A 22,464-nucleotide genomic window follows, 5' to 3' on the forward strand; every position below is an offset into this window, starting at 1 on the left:
ATTATTATTATTATCAGATAGTGATTATTTCCCTCCCAAATCAAAATCACTGGGGACGGCTGCTACTAAAGACCCTAGAGTCACATGTGGGTAAAAGTACTCAAAACTTTCTAAGGAACTTTATATTAACGGTTTGCCTTCTTTGAGACAGGAGGCAATAAAGAGCCCACACATTCCATCTCCTCTATTACTGACCACTCAGTCTGAGACCACAGCTATGGAGATGCCGAACTGGAGCATAAGATTAAAGGCTAGATCATTTTCTTAGAATGATTCTCAATCTTTTCAATCCCAGGACCCTCCTCATCTAGCCATAATTCCACTTCCCACTTAACAATATGGGGAAAGCAAGGTGATTGCAATGCCCTAACACACGGGTCGGCAAACTTTTTGGCCCAAGGGCCACTTCGGGGTTGCAAAACGGTATGGAGGGCCAGGTAGGGAAGGCTGGGCTTTCCCGAACAGCCTGGCCCTTGCCCCCTATGTGGCCCTCCCACTTCCTACCCCCTGGCTGCCCCCCTCAGAACCCCCGACTTATCCAACGCCCCCGCTCCTTGTCCCCTGGGACCCCCCTCCCCTAACTGCCCCCAGACCCCACCCCCACCCAACCTCCCCCCGCTCCTTGTCCCCGACCGACCTGACCCCCACCCCCACCCCATGACAGGCCCCCCAGGACCTCCGTCCCATTTAACCCCCAATCCCCCCCCACTCCTTGTCCCCGACCACCCCCCCCAGGACCCGTTCCTAACTGCCCCCAGGACCCCACCCCCTATCCAACCCCCCCCACTCCCTGTCCCCCGCCTTCTGGGGCCCCCCGACCCCCCCCATCCAACCCCCCCCGCTCCCTGTCCCCCGCCTTCTGGGGCCCCCCGACCCCACCCCCTATCCAACCCCCCCCCGCTCCCTGTCCCCCCCTTCCGGGACCCCCAGACTCCACGGGACCCCCACCCAATCCCCCCGTTCCCTGTCTCCTGACCACCCCCCTCCCCGAACCTCCACCTCATCCAGTTGCCCCCTGACTGCCCCCCGGGACCTCCTTCCCCTTATCCAACCCCCACCCCCTTATCATGCCACTCAAAGCAGCAGAACAGGCTTATTGGAAAGCCTGGGAGGTGCGTGGGCGCAAGCCGTGCTGCTGGTGTGGCTACGAGGGAGGGGGACAGCGAGGGAGGGAAGAATGGTCCCACGGGCCGTAGTCTGCCCACCTCTGCCCTAACACCTGTTCAAAACTCCAAGGCTGAGAACCCCCGCTTTAAAGGGCAGGCTTCTACGTAGAGGAGAACTCAGCCTATTCCTCTCTGGAGATCAGGCCCCTGGCTCTCATTCCCCAAGACTGAGAAGGTCACAAAAGCCAAACAAGGCCAAAGGCTCATGGCTCCATAAGGAAAAGAAGGTGCAGAAGGTTTATAAGACTCCAAAGAACCTCTAGAGATACAGTTCAGACAGGGTAAATGCTGGTCCAGGATAAAAATTGTGTTGAATTCAGACACAGTGCAGCCAGAAAGATAAGGCAAAGCTTAATTACTCCCTAGAGAAGTGTGTGTGCCAAAGCTTAAAGTGGAGTAAAAAGGGGAAAATCCATGCTAGAGTCTATGGGGAGGAAGACGACAAAACCACTGTAACTAGTATTAACAAAGGCACAACCGGCATCATCTCCTCAATCTTCCTGGTTTACAGAGTATCAGCAACACTGAAGCTCCCAGAGCCCTTGGCATCAAGAATACTAACATTGCGGGAGCAACAATGAGGCATCATCCCCTTGGTAACAGAAAGCAGCTCGGAGAGTGACTTGGTACCATGTCTTCTGTGACAGATAAGTAGAAATGGGGAGGGGAGAAACACCTGTTACCAGAGCCGTCCCTGGGGTAGGGCAAATATGGGCAACCACTCCAGGCCCCGTGCTTTGGGGGGCCCCGCAGGCCAGTGCGATTGGCTGGCATGCTCGGTCCCAGAAGAGACGAATCCATCACTTCTGCCCGGGGCCATGCATCCCCATTGGGATGGCCCTGTCTGTCGCACTGTACCTCTTCAGCTTCTCCCTCTTGCCATGAAATACTGAGTCTAGATGCCAAGAAACTGCGTTGGAGTTGCAAGTCCATTTAGCTGGGCTCAGCATCAAGGAGCTTCTGGCACTGACCTTTACACTCCTCATAGACAAAGGCGAGACTAGAAAAGGAGTACTTGTGGCACCTTAGAGACTAACCAATTTATTTGAGCATGAGCTTTCGTGAGCTACAGCTCACTTCATCGGATGCATGCCGATGAAGTGAGCTGTAGCTCACGAAAGCTCATGCTCAAATAAATTGGTTAGTCTCTAAGGTGCCACAAGTACTCCTTTTCTTTTTGCGACTACAGACTAACACGGCTGTTACTCTGAAAGGCGAGACTGTGATCTTTGTTGCTTTTGGTGGTCCAAAAAACCACTTCTGGCAAGGAGATAAGTCTCAAGACTAAAGGCTACTTGTCACAGATGGTGTCAGATGTTAAGTACCAGACTTAGTCAACTAGGCCTATCTAGATATATTTATGGCCCACATCACTATAGTATCCGAGCATCTATCCACAGGAATTTGAGACAGCCCCAATAATATTTTGAATACTGTTGGAGAAGGTAAGAAATTTAGCAAGTCTAAACACTAGTCTTCTCCCAGTCACTGAAGTCAATGAATCATCAGTGACCATCATCACTGGGTCACATGAAGCCCAAGGCTTTCAGTCTATCCTGGTAGCCATGATGCTACTTGGCAACAGACCACTAACAAGGCCGAATTAACCCAACAGAGCAGAAAAAAGAAGAAAAAGGAGCATTAGAGGGATGGACCCTGAATGACACAGGTACTTCAAAACCGAGTTGTTGGGTTTAAAAACAAACACAAACCACACAATCTAGACAAAAGCACTGCTTAGAAAGGCAGAAAAGGAACAGCAGCAGCAACAAATAAATTAAACAAGGGAAGCTTTAAGGATACTGAGCTGTGCTCAGACATCTACTTCTGCAGGAGACAGAAGGAACTTTGGGTAGTTGAAACATTAACATCTTTTATACCCAGAGTGTGGGAGATGGATTTTGATTGGTGCCCACATGGATGAAGTCAGCAGCAATGTAGTATACTACTTTTCAAAACAGCAGCAAAACTTCCACAGATGCAATTCACAGGATGGAGCAGTCAGCCAAGAAACTAAATTAGTTACAAATTCAGGCCCAAATCCTGCACTGGGATCCACTAATCCAGACCCCCTGAAGAGTCTCTTTACCTGTAACAAGATTTCACATCTGCACAGGGGTCCAATTTAACAAATACAGTGGTTTCTGTATCCCAGCAAATTTTCACTATTACTCTCTGCTACACCTGCTATAATTAAAGTACTTATGAGAGATTTTTCCCCAGATGATATTCAAACTCTGGTTTAAAAAAAGAATAAAATTGGCATTTGCAGATGAAAATTTGGATCATTGTCATTTGCTGTGAAACTCAGAGAATCATTACCCAGAAAGAGAAGATGTGTTGTCGCGTCATCAGCGCTGGGAGAGAGCTCTCCCAGCACTGTAAAAAAACCACCCCCACAAGGGGAGTAGCTCCCAGCACTGGTGCACTGTCTACACTGCCACTTTACAGCATTGAAATTTGCATTGCTCAGGGGGGTGTTTTTCACACCCCTAAGCAAGAAAGTCTCAGCACTGTGAAGTGGCAGTGTAGACAAGGCCTTAGATTCAGGCACAGATCTTCCGTTACAGCTGCTGAGCACCCACCACTACTGCTTAAGTTAAGGGATGCAATAGTGGTCTTCGCAGTCCCCAGTCCAAGGCCACCTGTCCTCTGAGTCAGTCCCTCAGTGAATTCAGAACAGCCCAATGAGTTGCCAAATTATACCAGTTGCCAGTTCCAACTTGCTAATACAAGAACTAAGAATCACCAAGACAAAAAATCCTGGCCACATCCCCCACACCAGAAGCTCTACACCACCAATGGATCCCCCTGCATTAGGGTAATCTTTCTGTGGCCAGTTACATAAGAACTGCCATACTGGATCAGACTACCAGTCTGTCTCATCTAGTAACCTGTCACCAACTGCGGCAAGTACTAGCACCTTCAGAGGAAGATGCAGGAAACCCTACAGTGTAGGCAAAGAGTTTCCTCCAAAATCTCAGTACTTAGAGGTCATCTCAAGCTCTGAACCATGAGGGTTTCTATCCCGTCAAACCTTTTTTTTGGTCAGTATTTACTATTATCACTGGATATTTTTGTTATCCATACAAATGACTAATCTCTTTCTTCATCGAATGCATCCGATGAAGTGAGCTGTAGCTCACGAAAGCTTATGCTCAAATAAATTTGTTAGTCTCTAAGGTGCCACAAGTACTCCTTTTCTTTTTGTGAATACAGACTAACACGGCTGCTACTCTGAAACTAATCTCTTTCTGAATCCTGCTAAACTCTTGGCCTCCATTATGTTGTGTGGCAGCAAGTTCCACAAGTTAATTATGTGAAGTTATTTCCTTTTAACTGTTTTGAATTTGCCACTTTTCAATTTCATTGAATGTCCCCTGGTTCTTACTTTCTTAGATAAATCTGAAGCTTTGATTCACCCTACCTTTTCTGTACTATTCATTATTTTGTATGCTTTTATCAAGTCCCTCATATCTCCTCTCTAAGGTAAATAATCCCAATCTTTTCCATTTATTTTCATAAGAGTTTTTCCATGCATCGACTAAACCTTTCTCTGACCCACCCCCCCACTTCAGCAATATCCTTTTATACTGATCTTAAGAGTTGTTTTTGCATCTGCAGTGTGGTACAAAATGGCCACATCATAGCATTTAGGCCTATATCGCTTAGAGCAAAAGAAATACTTGATTATTAGAATGTTGTTTCAAAGCTGTTTTCTTGCATTTCAGATTTCCACATACCAGAATATCACCTAAATTTGTGTCTGAATCCTGATTTCATGCCCTTTGTCTCGACTAATTATGATATCAGCATAGAACTTTGAGACTATGGGTGCATCAAGAAATACCTAATAACCATAGGTCTGATATTATGATCCAAATTTACTGTAGCACTGATAGCGGGAATACTAAATTTAAATTCTGAATAACTCAGCATACATTTAAGAAGTTGACTCTTAGATGGCACGACAAGGACATAATACAGTATATCCTCTGGAAAAAATTATTTCACCAAAATAAGGCTCTTTAGACTACTTTAAAAAGTTGTTGTTGCTGCTGTTCTTTGTAAAAGAGATAAAATAGTTAAATACTGTTTGTGGAGGACATGGTAGTGACTAGTCATAGGTAGGGAACAGGAAAGAAGACATGAGGAATTAAATTATTTTAATGAAAACTTTAAAGGGATAGTAAGTAAAAACAAATACAAAATTGATAGATCTTAATATATTTTACAAAATATTAATATATACAGTTATATATAAGCAAGAGTTCAAAAAGAACATAAATGGACAATCTTAGAAATGAGCCATGATAGTTTAAAAATAACAATATTTAATTACTGTTACAATAAGAGAACACGATTACGAAAGGAAGGGTGGCAGAAAATAAATGTTTTTTAAAAGTAAACTTGGGAAAAGGCTACTAGCTAACCAGCCATCATAGAGCAAGCTAAGGCTGCCATCTTACTTAGCCCATCCTGTGTAAACAGGAGAACGTTTCTATAATATTTTTCTAATACCCTTTCAAGTTACTATGCAAACATGTAGATGTTCATATTTATCAACCTGAAGTTCTGCTTCTGGACTGGCAAGTAACATGAAGAAACATGGAATAGGTATTTTCATGAAAGTAGGAAACTAAACATACAAAGATTCCTGAGGCTATGTTTATACTGACAGCTAAGAGAACTGCCATCATGCCTGGCTGAGAATCTCCCCTCCCCTTCCAGGATATAACCCCTCTGGTGATGACTCCCTAACATTTCTGTGTTTAGTAGGTCATCAACGACAGGACGGGAATCCCCATGAACAGCACCACCATAAAACCAAGCAAGACACATCAAAGAGCTAGAGCAGCATAGGAACTAAATCATAGGGAAAAACACAGACTAGATGGTCTCAGTTACGGCGCTCCTACCCTGGAAAACATTCGTGTGTGGACTGCAGGCTGATTCACGCTGCTGTTCTCAACAGAAGTGAAAAACACTTCCAAGCCACCAACTCCTCGGCCCAGCACGCACGCACACACTCACTGTTTAAAAACTGACTCCCAGAACTAGTATCACACAATCCACAGCTACTCACAGCCACGAAGAAAGGCAAATGCGATTATCAAACCCCCTGCCTGAGTGACGGTTCCCCGAGGAGTTACACGCAACGCCGAGCAGGGAAGGGGGCGAGTAAATACACATGAAACTGAAAGTGCAGGCGGCTGCGGGGGAGGGGATGGTGTTGGTGTAACGCCGACAGCTCATTCGCCAAGGACCGATTCAAACTGCTCCATTTCAGTCCGCTCGGCTGCAAAGCAACACGATGGCCTCAGTCAACCCCAGCACGGAGCGGGCAGGCTGTTGCCTTGCAGATCACTCCGGCTCTCCGGAGACGTCTCCCTCGAGCCTGTTTGTTTGCATAGCACCAAACTGCGCGAGTGAGAGCGGGGCAAGTTCCCCCCGCCAGCGCCTGAGTGCCCTTCCGCGGTGGTAAATACCTACAGCACCTGCCCCCCCCCCCCCCAGTCTCCTATTGCTCCGGCTGAGGGTGGAACCGCGCCGCTGTCCGCGGGGGCGCTGCCCAGGCAAGTCCTTGTTCCTGCCCAGGACACACGTCCGTAGTGGGGGGGGAATTTACCGAAGCCTCCGGATAAACAGCGGCGGGGCTAAGCGCATCCCAGCCTCCCCCCGGGGAGGGCGAGGTAACATCCCAGCCCCGCTGGAGAGGGCCACAGCGAGACCGCGCCGGGAACCGGCTGGGCGCAGGCAGACACCAATCGGCCACCTGAACCGGCCCCTCCATCCCGCCCACCATCAGCCCGCTCCGGCCCGCCACGCAGAGCGGGGGAGAAGGACTCGCCCGCCCGCACCCAGGCCGGACTCACCCCGAGTCGCTGCTGCCAGGGTCGCTGCCGCCAGAGGAGCGGAGCGGAGGTGGCAGGGTCCGGCCCCCTGGCGCACACGGGGAGGCGGCGGCGGCAGCAACACCCCTTCTCGCCTACCTCGTTTGTGTGTCGGGGCAGGCGTCGCGTCACCCTGTCTCCCCTAGGCCGAGAACCCGCAGCCGCCCGGAGACTGAGAGCCGGGGCCTCCCCAGCAGTAGCAGCCGCCCCGGGGGGTGGGAGGGGGCTTGGCCAGTGTAACAGCAGAACCTGCCCTGCCTCAGAACGTGCCCCGTTCCCTTCTGCACATGCTCGCACGCCGGACGGGGCCCCAGTGGGCATGCGCACAGCCTCCGCACATGCCCACTGGCGACGTGAGGCTGCTGCCCTCACCCTTTGCCTCCCTCGGGCTCCTGTCCCTGGCCAAGGTAACGCCCGCAGCGAGCCGGGCAGGAGCGGGCTGCAGCAGCGAGCACCCAGCAGCTCACCAGAGTCCGGCCAGATGGGTGAGTGGCTGGGGAGAGGAACGGATCAGGAGACAAAGGAGGAAATAGGGGCCGGAAGGATGAAGGAAGAGGTCGGGGTAGGTGTTGAGGGAGCAGAAGTGGATCGGAAGGAGAGGAGGAACAGATCGAGTTGGGGGACGGAGGAGGCTGGAGCAGCTTTTGGTGATGGAGCAAAAAGCTGGGGTCTGGGGGAGAGAGAGAGGGAGAAACAGATCGGGGATCCGAGGGGGTGGCAGAGGAGAGAACGGGAGTGGGGGACAGTGAGGCAGATTTTGGAGGATGGGGGTGATGGAGGAGATCGATGGGATGCAGAGATGGGTGAGCAGATGTAGGTTAAGGGAAGGAGGAGCAAAGGAGGGAGAATATAAGAATAATAAAATGATTTTATTGGATTTGGATTGTCATTACTGGAACAGAAGGAATCTAGATTGACGGGAAAAAACTAGAATACAAATATTCAGTGTCCGTTGTATGCTTGAGCGGTTTCCTCATTGCTATGATTAATTGATAGTGCCTGTGTATTTGATGTCCATGATTTCCCCTGAAGATTACCCAGAAGATGCATCTGATGAAGTGAGCTGTAGCTCACGAAAGCTTATGCTCAAATAAATTGGTTAGTCTCTAAGGTGCCACCAGTACTCCTTTTCTTTTTCCAGAATTAGGTATGATTTCTGTTCTGATAATTTTATAATCTACATTAACCAGATGTATCAGTTAAAACATAATAAAGTGTCTCACTTTCAAGTGACTTTCAAATTAGATTTTGCTGTGGATTTTTTTCTTTCTGTATTTCCATAGTTATTCGGTTTTATTTATATTGGGTGATGTTTCTAGTCATATATTTTCTTTTTCAGATTAATAGCCCTCCTTTTTCAGAAGTAAAAAAAAAATGTTTAAATTTCAGTGAGTACCTATCATAAATATAAATTGTCTTGCTGAAGAAGTACTTTGGCTTTTCCTTCCAACTATTTTTGAAAAAAAAATCAGTAAACATGTTTTGTTCTGGTAATGTGTGATATTATAACATGTGTTGTTGTTTCTTCGTTACAGAAGGCATCTATACAAAACAATGTCATATTAATGGAAATGGAGATGTACTGGTAAATTTAATGATATCAGTGTAAAAAGAAAAAAATCTGAAAGACTTGTATGGGGTTTAAAGCTCTGATGTTTGGGTACCTACACATTTATAGAAACTGATTTCTGCTACAATAAAACAATGATTCTTTGTTGCAAGAGCAGCTGTCACTTGCAAAATAGAGGCTGTACATTAACAGTCCACTTACTATTCATGCTTGTGACAATGAAAATCATAAAAAGAACACTTTCAGTGACAGTTTCTGTAAACATTGCTGAATCAAATAGTGACTACTTGCACTAGGCAAGATAAACACCTCCATATGTTTGTAGGATTGACACTTAGGCAGTTTGCAATAAGATGACATAACAATCACGTTTGGTTCTATCAAGTTTGATTAGCATTCAACCTAAAATAATGAGATTTGTTATTTTGTTGGTCAACAGCTTATATTGAAAAATTCCCAACTTTCTCTTCTCTCCCCTCTTCCTCTCAAAGCAAGTTCACAGAACTTGAGTTGGTGGTTAGTTTTCCATTTCTGCTGTGGTGCACATTGATCAGATTTTCCCCTGGATAATTTCCAATGTAATAACCAAGGGAAAAAATGAGATCTTAGTGGAGTAGTATGACATTACAAAATTATTGCATTCAGACCCTTGTGGTGATTCCCTCACAGAGATCTCCCTCGTGTCATCCTGGCAAGGAAATGGGGATTCCCCTCATCCAAAGGAAAGGTTGTCGGACTGTCTCCAAGCCGGAAGGTTCCTCAGGATCCACAGCATGCCTCTGCACCAGCAGCTTGGCACTTCTGAAACCAGGCCACTTTCATTTAAGTACCTAAATATGTATTTAGGTGCTTAACTTTAAGGACCAAAGTTTGAAAAGAAACTTGAAAAGGTCTTAAAGAACGAGTGAAATGACATATGAAAAGAAATTAGCACATAAGGCTATATACTTTCAAAATCTTCTCTGTCAACATTTTTATATTGTCAAAAAACTCTCTGAATCGGCTGAAAAAAATATAAAAAGTTAATAAATATAGAACTAATGTATGCTTATTTCTGAAAATGAAGGGAGACACAATGTAAACACAAACTCATGTAATAAGAGTTCCTTTTGAAAACAGTTATGTTAAAAATGGCTTAACAGATAACATGTAGTGACAGTGTTGAAATGTCCATTCAAGTTTTCTACAAATAAAAAAACCACACGATTGTTAAAATAATCCAAATGTATAATACATTTATCATCCCCTCAGTGATGTGGCATGTCAATTCTTGGCCTGATTTTGCTTTCATACTAGTGTGTATCAGGAGTAACTCCGCTGATGTCAATGAGTTACACTGGTATAAAACAGCTGTGCGCTCCAAATTGAACCCTCTGTTTGCAAATATTAAGCTTTAGCCAGGCTAAAATGCCACGGTGTTGGCTGTGATTTAAGACCTTGAATAGAATAGAAATTTATGTACAGATTACACACAAAAAACTGTGTTAAAAGAACTTTATTAAGATTGCCTGTGCAACCTTAATTCAGCCTCCTGTGTTTGCATTATGATACAGTCTTTAATTACATGATCACATACTATGTTTTCCACTAGTCCCTTCCCCTCCCTGGCTCCTTGTCCTAATCCTATTCTCCCCACCTGGCCAGTCCCAATCTACACTGCTCAGGCTGCTCATCCCAGTCTCAGTCTCCTTGCCCTACAATCCTAGTCTCCCTTTGCAGATTCCTGGTCCTTTTGCCTAGCCATTCGCAGTCCCTTTCACCTTCAGCTCCTTGCCCAGACAGTCCCACTTCTCCTTTTCAGCTCCTCATCTGATCCATCTTTCTCCCCAACCCTGGCATCCAGTCACCCTACCCCAGTAGCTCCCTCTCCCAATCTCCCTCCCCTGGCTCTTTGTCCCAGTCTTGTTGCCTGGTCAGTCCCAGTTTTCTCCCCATACCCTGACTCCTTGTCAGATCTGTCTCTTCCCCATAACTACTTCCTCCACCCCACTGGTTCTCAGTTCCAGTCTCCTTACCCAGCCAGCCAGACTGGCTCCCAGTCCCAGTCTCTACTCCCAGCTCCCAGTCTCTTTACCTAGCCAGTCCCAGTCTCCCCCCACTTCAGCTACCAGTTCCAGTTCCCCTCATTCCTACCAACCTCCAGTCCCAGTTGCTACCACTCACACTCCTTTTCCCTAACTCATATCATCACTAACCTCCCACAGTCCCAGCTCTTGGACTCTCTACATTCCAGTCCAGCAGTTTCCTCCTCCACACTGCTTAAAGTTTGGCAAAGATATAAGCAACAGACAGCACGATCTTACAACTGGCAGTGTGGAACAACTTTAATGTTAGATGGTGATACCAGCCCCATCTGTAATGCAGCCAATTTACATGAAATCGCCACTATTGAGGCATATACTTGGTTAACAGTTGTTCGTAAAATATACACACTGTCTCAGGAAAATTAGGTCTTAGCATCTACAACTAGCCTGCTAGTCCTTCAACTAGGCGTGCACTTCCATATACGTGATCAGGAGACTTACACTGAATATTTTAATGAATAAATTAAGCACAATCAAATGCATATACACAGTTGTGTGTGTGTAACTTTAAAAATCTGACCACATCAGTTTTCAATTTTATGATCAGTCTTAAAGAGAAAGATTATAATAGCAATCAGTAAAGAATTCAGGAAAATAGTTCAGAAATTTTTCGGGACATAGTCAGATTCCAGTTTTCTGTTGGAAATCATAAGAGAGTTTCCAGTGCTTGTATTATTGTGCAATGTATTTGTTTATGATGTTTTAAAAGATAATTGAGATGCTAATTGTGTAGACAAGGATATACAGTTAGAACCCCACTGATGATGCATTGAAGATAATTGCCTTCTACAACTGTAGAATGAAAAGAAACAATATAATTTGCATTTCCTTCAAACTGCAGTTAAGCTTCAAAATCAAGCCAATTTTCTCCAGTAAAAACCATAAATTATTCATTTTTGTCTGCATTGTTCAGCTTCAGGTTTTCTGTGTACTGGAAGGATCCTCTGTGGTACTTTTCAGCAACCTTGATGCCTTTGATTTAGTGCCCTCTTCTGTTTGATAGTGTCACTACACACGAAGCCAATGGTTTGTTGTCTTCATTTAGCCTAAACAGAGATAATGCTACTAAAAACTATAGGGAGTGGAAAGAGGCTGAAATGTTTTAGAAGTTGAAAACTACAAGAGCACTAGACATAGGAAGAAAAGCTCCACTAGAAAATTCTATTGTGGAAAAAGCCATGAAATCATTGCAAGCCTGTATGTCCCTTTCTTTTAATGTAATTACAATTCTTCAGAAAATGCCCTTTTTTGGAGTAATCTTTGCTGGCTATATATTGCATACTTGACAAGTGTTTGGGCTTTCTCCTTTTCCACTTAGTCTCTCCAATTTATTCCTATGTCGTTTCCTTTTGTTTACTCGTTTGCAGAACTGCAGAATTTTTGCTGAGACAAATTACAACTCATACCACCTACTGAGCTGAGCCAATGAAGCAGTGGCAATATACAGTACTTTCCTTGGTGGGACATCTGGGTTCATGTTTATATCATAACCATGAGGTAAGGAGGCCATAGGTATTTGGAGTGGGGAAAGCTAATCACCAGTACACTACCAACCCTTTGAGATATTTAGGAACACTTAATCTGTACATGAAGCTGATACCTTGGGTTTATGTCCAGCAAAATATAATTAGTTGGCCAAGTACAGCAAAGTCCTACATGCAACTTGATGATATTTTTCTGTTTGTCTGTGTGTAACATGGTAACTTTAGAACACTGAATCTGATCAACTACAAAATTTCAGGGAATGTTCTAGGCATTAATGGGCAGAATCCTATTGAATTTGGTAAAAAAACAGATGGGGAAAATGGGACCAGCTCCTTTTGTCGGGTTAGCAGACCAAGCAGTTTCATCGACATCTGTAAGTGTCTGTAGATCAAGGAACTGGTTCATGGGATCCATTAACAGTTTCTGGCATAATAATACTCCAGATCAGCTCTCCTCACCATCCCAATGTTAAAAATGTTGACAGGTAAAAATAAAAGAAATTAGAATGGTGGAGGAGAAGGGGGGGGCATGGTAGGGACCCAGGAATAGGGAGGCACAAGGAATAGATCCACAAAGGTACTTAGACACCTAAGTCCTGTTTTTGGCCCCACTATAATTCACAAAACTCCCTCCTGGCTGCTGCCTATCCCTGTATGTGCCTAAATTCGCTTGATGTCTAAGTTTTTGCCTCTGTGCATGTGCACTTCAGTCTCACTCTAGATGCCCAGATGCCTATCTCCTGCCACACAAACTGGGAAAGATAGGTGTGCAGCTGCCCAAGTCACGTGTGGGTGGGGGGCGCAATCCACTAGGCTTGCTCAAAGGCTGCCTACGGGATTGGGCCTCTCAGGTGAGCTTATACAATAGCAGGTGCAGTGGGGAGGAAGGAACTCCCTTGTAATCCTTAGTGGACAGGGTACTTACCAGGATGTGGGAGACTCCCGGTCCAAGTTCCCCCTCTTCTTGAGGGGGAAGAAGGAATTGGAACAGGGATCATCTACCTCTCAAATGGGTGCCCTAACCACCAAGCTAGATAGTCATTCAAATGCTTTCTTTAGCCCAATTAATGTTTAGATAGTCCGTTGTTTAATTTAAGTGGACCAACTTCAACAGAGATTGAGGGAGCCCCACATCAGAATATCCTATAACCTAGTGATTAGGGCACTCACCAGACTGCAATGAGTGATGTGTTTAAGACATACAAAAATCCAGGCCAGATAAGACCACCAAACTTATTTGGGCTGATGACCTGACTTTAACTTTGAGGAGATGAAAAGCTAATGCATTAACCCACACCAAAATATGCCCCCAGCTATTTTTTAATATTTTTGGCTATTTTAAGGATTAGAACTTGGATGACCTCATTCTAATTGCTGCCCGCAGCCCCTTTTATAGGCACAAAATGGATCAATTCTTGGTGTTCATGTTATATTGATCCTTAAGGAATAATAAAATGATGCTGATATATGCCTGAACATAAAGAGTAGACAGAGTTACAATATAGTATTTGATTCTGTTGGTATTGGAAAAGTAATGGTTAAGAGAAAATAATTTCATACAAATCCCAGTACAAAGTACTAGCTCATTATTGCTTGTAAATCTGCTAATCATGCCATTGTACCCTAGCTGAATGTCTTTTCTATTGATATGCATGAGATCTAAATTTGATTCTCACTTGACCACCAAAGAACTCAGAATAAAGCAAGGAAATGCACTCTGCCCCTTTCAGAGAGCGTTTTAAGTTACTAAACACTAACCCTTCCAGTTAAACAGTAGCATTGATGAGCCGCAAAGACAATCCCATCCATTCTTTCTTAGGGGGAAAGATGCTGGGTGAGATTCAGGGCAGCAGATTCTGTGCTTCCTATTAGCCATGTTGCCACGGTCTAGAAAGCTGCCAGATCTGGCCAGGCTCCTTATTCCAATCTACTCCCTCCTCTAAACTCTTGTCCCATCTCCATGTTTCTCCTCCATGCTGCCTGGGTCATTTCAAACACAGGAGAGACAGGCTCCCTACTCTCAGTTTAGGTGCCTGTGCCAGGATCTGAATCTGGATCCAATCAGCCCCTGGCATCCAGGGCTTTATTGCAGGGAAAGTTCTGCTCAGCCCTATGCTGGAGCATGCCCAGAGCAGATGGAATCTCCAGAGAATTTAGTTGCTAAAATCTAAGGTCTGGATCCATAAAGGGACAGAGGCGTTGCAATGCTCAGTGTCACAATGCTTAATTGTTAGACACCTAGAAAATCACAGGAACAACACTGTGATCCACAAAACCTGAATTAGGCACCTTGACTCCCTATACAATGCATGGGGAGAGATAGGCACCTTAGAATGTGATCAACAAAAGCCAGCAAGTCATTAAATTAGTCAATGGGAGATGCCAATGACAGGGGGAATGCTGTTCCATTGTCTCTAAATACTTAAATAGTAATGGGCCGAGAGAGAGGCACCTAGGAGGTGGGAGACCAAGGTCCAGTGCCCCCTACTCCAATCACTCTTTCATTATTTATCCACAGTGGAGCAGCTTACACAGGAGAGATTGAGAGAGACCCATATCAGAAGAGCCTATAGCACCATAGTTAGAGCACTGCTGAGTGGTGGGAAACTCCTGTTCAAATGCTTTCTCCCCCATCAGCCAGAGAGGGCAATTGAACCTTGGTCTCCCACATCCAAGGTGAGTGCTCTAACTACTGAGCTAAAAGTTATAAGAAGACACCACTGCCGAGCACATGTACCTGATCAGCTGCTGCCTGGAGATGGATGAGTGAGTGAACACCTATTTCCCCCCAGTTTGTGGATCACTTTGGGGCTTAGGCAGGAAATAAGCATCCAGATGCCTAGGGTGAGGCAGCAGCGCATGCTCCCAGTGGCAGAAACACAGATGCCTAGAGAACATTTACCCTGAAAACTTAGGCACCTGGAGCACCCGGATCACAGTGGAGCCTAAGATTGGGACCAAGATTTAGCTGCCTAAGTAACTTTGTGGATTGGTGCCTGAGTCTCTACGGAGCATATGCAAACTATGATTTTTTAAAGGCTTAGAACTTGGCCAAATTTGGGTGGGTTTTGACAGGGGCTGCCAAAGGCACGTCTGTCACACAAAAGCCACCCCCTGCCAAATTTCAGATCTTTGCTCCAAGCAATGGAGGTGCTAGAGATTTTCAAATAAAAGTTTACCAGAGTTTATTTAGATGGACAAAACAGCATGTTTTCCCCTGACCTCGCTCTCAGAAACAGTTGAACTGTTTTGGCTGAAATTTTCCAAAAATAAATAAAAATAATCAGCCGGAGGCAGACAACTGGAACAGAAAGTTTCAACCCAAATGGTTACAGTTTGGCAAAGATATAAAGCCACTGAAAACAGGGCCTCAGAGTATTACATAGAAAGACTGTAAGCTTTCTGCGGCAGTGTCTGTCTTTTTGTTTGCTGTTTGTACAGCGCCTACCACAATGAGGTCCTGGTCTATGACTGAGGCTTGTAGATTCTATGGCAGTACAAACCCAGAGTTAACTCAGGTCTGGGCAGTCAGGGAACCTGGCTTAGCAAAGCCTGGGTCTGAGTGTCCACACTGCTAAGCCACCTGTCCTGCCTGCATAGTCACATCCCCACTGGCACTGCCCTAACCCAGGTTAGGACTTCTGGGGCCATATCCCATGGTTCTTAGCTCTGCACTAAGCTGCACCACTCTATGAATTGTTTCACAGTGTGTTGTGGGAGAACTTGTCTGTGCTTGCCTTCCCCCTGTGTAGAAGGACTCTTAGCCTGTTTACTCAGTAAACTGAAGTACTTCTAGAAACTTGGAACGTGGGTTTAAATACTAAACTGGTGTACATAAACTGATAGGTGACTTCCAGTGCAGAAGAAGGGAGTAGGTAGAAGGGCAGGAAAATATGGCCCAAGAGAATTGTGGGAAGGCATTGGAAGACTGTCAGTACCCATGTTAAATAACTGGTTTACAGCCTGCATCCATACTGCAAAATACATGGGTTACAGCCCAAGTTCAAGCAGAACCCAGGCTCTAGTCTATACCCTCAGCTGGGTAAGTTAGCTCGCATTCAAAGCACCTCCAAACCCAAGTAAAAAGTTTTCATATGTGAATAGTCAGGGACTCAGGGCTAAAGCCCAGGCAGGAGTCCAGGTTAACCCTACAGTGAAGGCACACCCAACACTTCCAATGAGAAAGATAACCTTAATACTACCAGCTCCACCTATAAGTGTTTTTAAAAATAGGTGGGGGAAACCTTGATGCATTACCGTGGTATTAATAATAGTGCACTGTTTTGATAGAGAGGTCAAAGACAACCATTAAATGATTCTGACATTAACTTTCACTTTAGTTGAGGTTTCTCCAAAATCTCATTGTTAATTATGTTTGTGGGGTTTTGGTAACTGATGTATCAAGACATATCAATGGAAGTCATCTCTTACGCAGCAGCTCAGCCAGTATAGACACCAGATATTAATGATTCAACCAACAGCACATCACCATGGTAATCTGCACATGTATAAGTAAGGAAATTTTATAGACACTCCAAATTCTCACATTCCATCATTTTTCAAGGCCTAGTTCATCCTTTCTTGACACAGCCAAATGCACAGATGTATGCAGAATATCTCATGTATTTGTTAGAATTGTGGAAATGCCTGGTTATGGAGACTCCATAGTTAGGGTAATGTTCAAAAATAGGGCATAAATTCCTGTTTTTTCTCCAAAAGTGTATCGCCAGTTAATGTGAAATTTAAGATTGGGTTAATGTTTTTTCTCTTTGAATTTTCTATGTAGTTTTTGTTTTGTTTCTTGTATTTTTAATGGTAAGGGTTTGAAACTTGGGCTCTGGTTCAACATCTCCTTGGCAGTTCTACTTACAGTTTATCCACACAAAAACTTGGTAGAGGTGGATCCTGCAGAGAACCGGGGCAACAGAGAAAATGTTTTAACCGAATGTGGGATTTAGGGTCATTTTTAGCTGCTACTAACATTGTAACTGAAAGTTCATATGTACTGTGCACGCAAGCATGATCGATGGAGTGCAAGTACACGATAACACAATTGATTGTGGCAGTGAGGGGAGGATGTGCACAATATTGATTGATTGATGGTGGGGCATGGAAGCCTGATTATTCTGAGGAGGGGAGGGCAGAAAGGGGCATTCACACAACCCTGCTTGGTTAATGGGGTAAGGCAGGAACACAGAAGGCTGATTGGTTATTTGGGAAGGAGTGAACGCAGACAAAACATGATTGATTGATTGGTGTGGGGGCATACAAAAGTCTGATTAATTAGAGGAGAGTTTAGGGGTGGGCACATGCTATCCTGACTGATGGTGGGGCAGCAGTGGGGGCAAGCACAACCAAACCTTATTGATTGATGTTAGGGGAGACATAGAAACCTGCTTGAGTGAGGGGGAACAGGCCTATGCAACCCTGACCAATGGGGTCAAGAGTCCAGACACACTTAAAACTATCTCCGGGAGGAGCTGACTTTTCTGTCAGATTTTTGTCCTACAGCAGAAAAGGGTTTGTGTGCACAACTGCTGGTATGGGAGGGTTCAGGCAGAGCTAATGCCAGATAAAATATTTTCCTACTTCATTTGTAGCCCCGCAGGCCCACTCCTCTCTGCTCATCCACTGCCCACCCCATTAAGCACAGAAAAAACCTTGGAAATTAATACACAGCATACTGAGCATCAAGTATCTGGTGTGTTGTTCTTATTAAGACATAAAGAGCTTAATAGTTAAGTTAGTTTTATTTAAATGTTCCCTAACAGCCATCTGAGCCAACTATAGGCATCAGACTGCCAGGCTGTCTGCCCTCTGCCTTCCAGATGTCCGTGTTCTAAAACCTTAGGGTTCCGGACTCACTCCCACATCCTTACATAACCGTGGCAGCTACTCCATACACAGCACAACTGATTCAAACCCACAAAATCGAGGTCATGAAAAGTTAAGCCACTTGACAGCAACCATTATTCTGCCCCCTAGAGTTGCCAGCCTTCAATTACCCCCTTCAGCTGCCCGTCTGTATGCAATCCTTCATCAAACTATCTTCTCTTAATGTAATCACCTACTACATCAAACATCCACAACTACTTGTGTTGTGGGAAAATAAGCTGGTAGGGATGTGTGCAGAAATGTGAAAATGGAGCAGTGTTACGGCTGCTGTGCATGGTTTGTGGTGTATGACAGTTGTAATGATACTTAAAGTGAGTGCTTGTGGGTGGAGGAGTAGAGGGTATGTACTGTTAAGTAGCTTATCTTTTAATTTCCTGCCTTTTGTGTGTACAGCAACCCTGCTTCCCAATGAAGTTTTGTGTATTAATATATTAATAATGCTAGCCACTTTAGATTCTATAAACAGGTAGAAGATTGGAGAGCGGGGGATACAGGCATAAATCCACCAGAATACTCACAGTTCTCTGCTTAGTGAGGGTCTAGTAGCCATCAGCCTTGTCTTATTTGGAGATTTGTCCCTTGATAAAAATATTAGATGCTGACAGCTAGCCAAGGCCCCCAGTACAAGCGTATGGGCCCCACTTCTCTGACAGTAGACGAAGCATTTTCTTTAAAATGGCTCAGTTATGTGTATTAGGGGGGCCCAGACAGGTCATCCTAAACTCTCAAAGTCAGCTGTGGGAGCATCATGGGATTTTGTGAACTGTTCTGTTTACAGACATAATAGAACTTTTTTGCACCTTTCAGATTTGTTCAGTCTCAGGTATTACCATTTTCATGAAAGCACTGCCTTCTGTTGGAGGGGGGAAAGCCCTTCCTTCTTCTCTAAATGTATTCTGTAATACTTACGACCAAAACTAATTTCATGCAACCAGAACTACCTATATGCTAAGAGAAGCCCTTAACTGGCTTCGCTTGATGCCTAAATACTACACTAATGAGCACCCTCCACTTACTCAGAATAGGTATGGATCTTATCTGGAGGCAACATGATCCAAAACCAACGAGGACCTGGACAGGAATTGGTAAACCTGTGTTCTACTCCCTGCTCTACCATTAAGCTGTTGTGTGACTTTGACCACCTGAGTTACTTCAGCCACCTCAGTCTCTGTTTTCCTAATCTACAAAACAGGGATAATTATATTTACCATCCTTTGTAAAGCACTTTGCCACCTTCAGATTATAAGCACTAATTATTATTCTTGCTGTTGTAGAGAGTGGTGTGATCATATACAAGGATACATTTTATCTTTACATTCTAAAACTTCTTTTAAGTGCTTTACATGTTGTAGTTTGCTATTCTATATAGAGCACCACTCTACATACTATGAAATACCATCACACGTCAAATCCATAGCTATCCAGGTGTTTTGGTAGGCAGTACTGTATGTTGTGCTAACATGTAGTCACAGCAAGACTTTACAGTACAACCCTGGATTTCTTGTCACATAGGTTGCAGAAGCACTGTGGACATATTTTCAAAAAAAGAGCTATGACAAGAAGCAGCTGTACAATTTGCACTGGAGTCATTAGATTCTTTAGTTTGGTTAAAAAGCCTCTGGAAACCCTAAACAAGTCCTGGATTGAGGCCTGCTTCTAAGGACCTTTCTTCTTGAAGGCTGACAAACTTCTCACTCTTGTGAAAGAGCAGCTTCAGAAAGCAACTGAGCATTCTCCAACACCGACTTTTTGAGAAGTACAGTCAGCACTTCCTGAAAAATAAGTCTTTTTTTTTAATTTTTAATGTTTAAAAATAGGTACAGCATGTTTAACATTTGAAGTAAGTTAGGGTACAGATCACAGCCAGAGAAATATCAGATTAAGACTTTTATTCAAAACACGTCTTCCCACAATAGTATTTGTTTCTAATCAGAATAGCACTGTTTTAAAGTGAAAGTTTGGGGTATAGATTATTGAAGTTCAGAAGCCCCATTCTGCCTCTGCATTATACAGGGTGCAGAGACTGAGGCCATATATTCATCTTGACATCATTATATGGGTGGTGGGGGGGAGCGATAACTCAGTGGTTTGAGCATTGGCCTGCTAAACCCAGCATTGTGAGTTCAATCCTTGAGGGGGCCATTTAGGGATGTGGGGCAAAAATTGGGGATTGGTCCTGCTTTGAACAGGGGGTTGGACTAAGTGACCTCCTGAGGTCCCTTCCAACCCTGATATTCTATGATAACTTACTGCAGGATGTCAGGGAGGGAGCATACATTCGTATGTAATCAGAAGGAAGAATTCCACATGTAGACTACACTACATTGATTTTTGATTATTACTACAAAAGGCTTCCCCCCCCTCCCCCGCTTTCCTGCTGGTAACTCCTCACCTTACCTGATCACTCTCCTTACAGTGTGTATGGTAACACCCATTGTTTCATGTTCTCTGTGTATATAAATCTCCCCACTGTATTTTCCACTGAATGCATCCGATGAAGTGAGCTGTAGCTCACGAAAGCTTATGCTCAAATAAATTTGTTTGTCTCTAAGGTGCCACAAGTCCTCCTTTTCTTTGGCTGCTACTCGGAAACCTGTCATTAAATCTACTGTTTTTCTTGGTAAATAGATTTAGTGTGTACTATGTGGTACCTTGACCTATATTACTGTATGCTGTGTCTCTGATTCAGAAAGAAGCATATCCACTGCAAAAGCCTATTGCTCTCGGACAAACTATACCATGTTAGGTTATCTGTTGTAAGGAATGAATACTGATCAAAATATCAAATGCTAGCCCTAACAAGCAGTTTTAGGTGCAACAACCTGCAAGATTTGTTTTACATCTCCAAAGAATAACATTAGGTTTCAGAACATCAGCTGGTTGATTGTCATACATATTTCTGTGAAACTCTTCAAAGGCGTCACTGTTGCTCACTGGGAAAAGAGAAAAAAAATACACTGATGTTTTAGAGAGAGAAGAGTAACTTATGTTTAATGGTAATAAACCTGATGCACCATCACTTCCTGTGCAGCTATTAGAAGTACCACTGTATGTTTAATTAAACTGGCTTAAGAACATAAGAACAGCCATAGTGGGTCAGACCAGTAGTCCATCTGGCCCAGTATCCTGTCTTCTGACAGTGGCCTGTGCCAGGTGCTTCAGAGGGAACAAACAGAATAGGGCAATTATTGAGTGATCCATACCCTGTCATCCACTCTCAGCTTCTGGCAGTCAAAGGCTAGGGACACCCAGAGCATGGAGTTGCATCCTGACCATCTTGGCTAATAACCATTGATGGACCTTTCCACCATGAACTCGTCTAATTCTTTTTTGAACTCAGTTATAGTTTTGGCCTTCACAACATCCCCTGGCTATGAGTTCCATAGGTTGACTGTGCATTGTGTGAAGAAATACTTCCTTATGTTTGTTTTAAAACCTGCTGCCTATTAATTCATCAGATGACCCCTTGTTCTTGTGTTATGTGAAGTAGTAAATAACACTTCCTTATTCACTTTCTCCACACCAGTCATGACTTTATATACCTCTATCATATGCCCCCTTAGTCATCTTATTTTCAAACTGAAAAGTCCTAGTCTTTTTAATCTCTCCTCATATGCAAGTTGTTCCATACCCCTAATATTTTTGTTGCCCTTTTCTGTACTTTTCCCAATTCTAATATATATTTTTGCAGATGGGGCAACCAGAACTGCATGCAGAATTCAAGCGTGGGCATACCATGGATTTATATAGTGGCATTATGATATTTGCTGTCTTATTATCTCTCTCCTAATGGTTCCTAACCTTGTTAGCTTCTTTGACTGCTGCCGCACATTGAGTGGATGTGTTTAGAGAACTATCCACAATGACTCTAAGATCTCTTTCTTGAGTGGTAGCATCTAATTTAGATCCCATAATTTTGTATGTAGAGTTGGGATTATATTTTTCAGTGTACATTACTTTGCATTTATCAACATGAGTTAGCTTGTGCAAGCTAACTGACTAAGCAATAACTAAAGAAATCTTGGGACCTCATGTCTCAATCAGGAGCTAGCTACACTAAAGATTTGCAGAGAATAGGTGTACAGTTTGGTGTATGGATGGGCTCCACCTAAACCAAAATGGAACCAGATTGATGGTACTTAACATTAAAAAGGTCATAGAACAGTTTTTAAACTAAAGGCTGGGGGAAAGTCGACAGGTGTGGAGGAGCACATGGTTCAGACATCCCTTAGGGGAGGATCTATTAAGAGAGAATCTCTATGTCCTAGTGAGGACGAAAGGATGGAAAATGATAAAATACAGGCAGGGTCTGATCAGAAATAGACAAATAAAAAAAAAGAGTCCCATTCAATTACATCATGTAATGGCAGA

General features: G+C 44.1%; 2 protein-coding genes and 1 long non-coding RNA gene across 12 annotated transcripts in view; 1 reads left to right on the forward strand and 2 right to left on the reverse strand.

Moving 5' to 3' along the window:
* The window catches only part of ELF2 (E74 like ETS transcription factor 2), a 63,505-nt gene extending 56,150 nt beyond the window's left edge, over nt 1–7,355 (reverse strand). For 2 of the 8 annotated variants that reach the window (XM_073341142.1, XM_073341137.1), the window contains exon 1: nt 7,160–7,355. The gene's annotated coding sequence lies outside the window, so the exon portion shown is untranslated. The other 6 variants (XM_073341143.1, XM_073341139.1, XM_073341144.1 and 3 more) reach the window with 4 other exon arrangements.
* Nucleotides 7,356–8,576: 1,221 nt separating this feature from the next.
* Nucleotides 8,577–22,464, forward strand: part of LOC140910397 (uncharacterized) — a 59,786-nt gene continuing 45,898 nt past the window's right edge. Inside the window, exons 1-2 of the long non-coding RNA XR_012158568.1 lie at nt 8,577–8,645; nt 12,082–12,211. This is a non-coding gene — a long non-coding RNA (uncharacterized lncRNA). The remainder of the gene's footprint in view (nt 8,646–12,081; nt 12,212–22,464) is intronic.
* The window catches only part of MGARP (mitochondria localized glutamic acid rich protein), a 43,726-nt gene continuing 41,229 nt past the window's right edge, over nt 19,968–22,464 (reverse strand). For all 3 annotated transcript variants that reach the window (XM_073341157.1, XM_073341156.1, XM_073341158.1), the window contains exon 7: nt 19,968–21,026. The gene's annotated coding sequence lies outside the window, so the exon portion shown is untranslated. The remainder of the gene's footprint in view (nt 21,027–22,464) is intronic.

This window comes from Lepidochelys kempii, chromosome 4, assembly GCF_965140265.1.
Source record: "Lepidochelys kempii isolate rLepKem1 chromosome 4, rLepKem1.hap2, whole genome shotgun sequence".
Lineage (NCBI taxonomy): Eukaryota > Metazoa > Chordata > Testudines > Cheloniidae > Lepidochelys > Lepidochelys kempii.